This window comes from Aplysia californica, unplaced genomic scaffold (assembly GCF_000002075.1).
Source record: "Aplysia californica isolate F4 #8 unplaced genomic scaffold, AplCal3.0 scaffold00250, whole genome shotgun sequence".
In the NCBI taxonomy this organism is placed as follows: Eukaryota; Metazoa; Mollusca; class Gastropoda; order Aplysiida; family Aplysiidae; genus Aplysia; species Aplysia californica.
Window position 1 is genome coordinate 11,428 of NW_004797520.1, and position 2,084 is coordinate 13,511.

The 2,084-nt window shown below is 39.6% G+C and overlaps 1 protein-coding gene and 1 long non-coding RNA gene across 2 annotated transcripts in view; one reads left to right on the forward strand and one right to left on the reverse strand.

The window, feature by feature from the left end:
• LOC101851740 (suppressor of tumorigenicity 7 protein homolog) overlaps positions 1-2,084 on the forward strand; it is a gene marked incomplete at its 5' end in the record, with an annotated part of 18,117 nt that overhangs the window by 7,476 nt on the left and 8,557 nt on the right.
• LOC118477846 lies at positions 65-816 on the reverse strand. Its single transcript, XR_004858648.1, has 2 exons — positions 621-816; positions 65-229 (listed from the first exon to the last, which is right to left on the reverse strand). It is a non-coding gene; the product is annotated as an uncharacterized LOC118477846 (long non-coding RNA).

A 2,084-nucleotide genomic window follows, 5' to 3' on the forward strand; every position in this document is an offset into this window, starting at 1 on the left:
GGGGTTCAAGGTAAAAATGGGCTGTAAAGGATGTTTAGTTTAGGTGGAGGAAATGAATCATGGCTTTTTTTTTCTTTTTTTTTTGTACTCTGTCGCATGGTAGTTGCTTAGTTTTGTTCAGGGGATGGGTTATTTATTGTTGTTTGTACGTTATCGGTGTTACTTTTCAGCAGTCAGTTTGGTTGTAGCCCTTTGTCATACACATCTGCATGGCTACCTCTTCCTGCATCTAGGAGTACAGTGCAGCCTCTCTATAATGACATCGTCGAGACCAGAAAAAAAGTTTCGTTATATCGTCGGTGGTTGGCGGGTGCTCAGGTGTGGTTTGCTCCTTCTTTCCTATCAAACATCTATCGTCTGTATCTCCCCTCCTTCTTTTTTGTGTTTGTTACTCGCTTGTAACATCTCTAATCTTTGGCACTTTTATGACCTTATTGTGTTGCAAGTGCCATAAAATACTTACTAAAACTTTTTTTTTTTATGTCGTTATAGAGAGTTGTCACTTTAGAAAGGCAATCAAAAAACTTTTTAATAAGATAAAGAAAAAAATCAGGACCTGGGCACCATGTCGCTATACAAAGGATGTCGTTCTAGCGAAGGTCGTTATAGAGAGGCTGCACTGTAATATTTTCAAACAAGGTCATAGAATATTGGTTGTTCTCATTTCTTACAGTAATTTCCTTCTTTTTTTTTTACCATACCTCACTGCTTTGTGGGTGCTTGCTAAGCATTTATTGCTTCATGTGGTTCATGTGGGTTTTGTACATTTATTGCTTCATGTGGTTCATGTGGGTTTTTGTACATTTATTGCTTCATGTGGTTCATGTGGGTTTTGTACATTTATTGCTTCATGTGGTTCATGTGGGTTTTGTACATTTATTGCTTCATGTGGTTCATGTGGGTTTTGTACATTTATTGCTTCATGTGGTTCATGTGGGTTTTTGTACATTTATTGCTTCATGTGGTTCATGTGGGTTTTGTACATTTATTGCTTCATGTGGTTCATGTGGGTTTTGTACATTTATTGTTTCTACATGTATGCTTTTTGGTTGCTTGATTTTTTTTCTCTTTTGATTTGCAAATGATGTGTTGATATTTGGATGTACTTGGCAGGGGGAGGGAATGCTGTTTGTTCTGTTTGCGAGCTGAGTACTCCAATTTCCGACCTTTGGGAATTTTTGACGCAACTGTCAAGTCTAGTGGAAAAAATCTCCTCCTTAATTAAGTCAAAAATCATTACGAGTCGTGCCTGCGTTCCGTATAATTTCACTTCAGTTTTATCCTATGTAATTCTCATTTTCGCGATTGGAACTCGGTGCTTTCTAAGATAAAGTGAATTATTTCAAAACCAGAAGGATGGAGAAAGAAGAAAACTCTTTAGTGTAGTTTTAGTAAGGTTTTACAGTGCTCGCAACTGCATAAGGTTATATGAGCGCCAAGGGGTGGAACAGAGAAGTCTTTACAGGGAATCAGGGTTACTCTGCTCACCTCTAGTTTCAACAGCACAAAGTCTGCTTTGACTATCAAGGCACAGCAGAAATAGCGGGTCACAAGAGTGTGACAAACACAAAATTAAGTAGAGGAAAAATGACGATTGTAAGGATAAGGAAAGAAAAAGCAGCAGTTCCCTGTTGCAGTTCAGGCACAGTTATGAGCGTGACATTGATGAATCAGCCCATTTACAATTCTACTGTGCATAAGATCATTTGTTAATGTCCCCCCTTTGGGAATGGCCTAAAGACAACTTCAGTCAGTAGCACCGCCCTGGTGGGGTCTGCTTGATTTGCTAGCTGTGTTGTATGTAACTCTCACCGTGCACGTTGCTTGCTTCACCCACTCACGTCTGTTGCATTGTGCCGTAAGCTTCTGTTTGGCTTCTCCCACCCTTTGCCCACCGTCCACGTTTGGTGAGGGCTTTACGGTCGTCGTCTTCTGGTCGTTCCAGGAGGTGCACCGACGGTGAGGATGGAAGGTCGTTTGGTGCAATCTCCTCCTTTTTTTTTATATTTAAAGGACTCTGTGTGTCCTCATAGTAAATACCGAAATACTGAAAAAGATAATTTTTTTATTGAAATTTTTTCTTT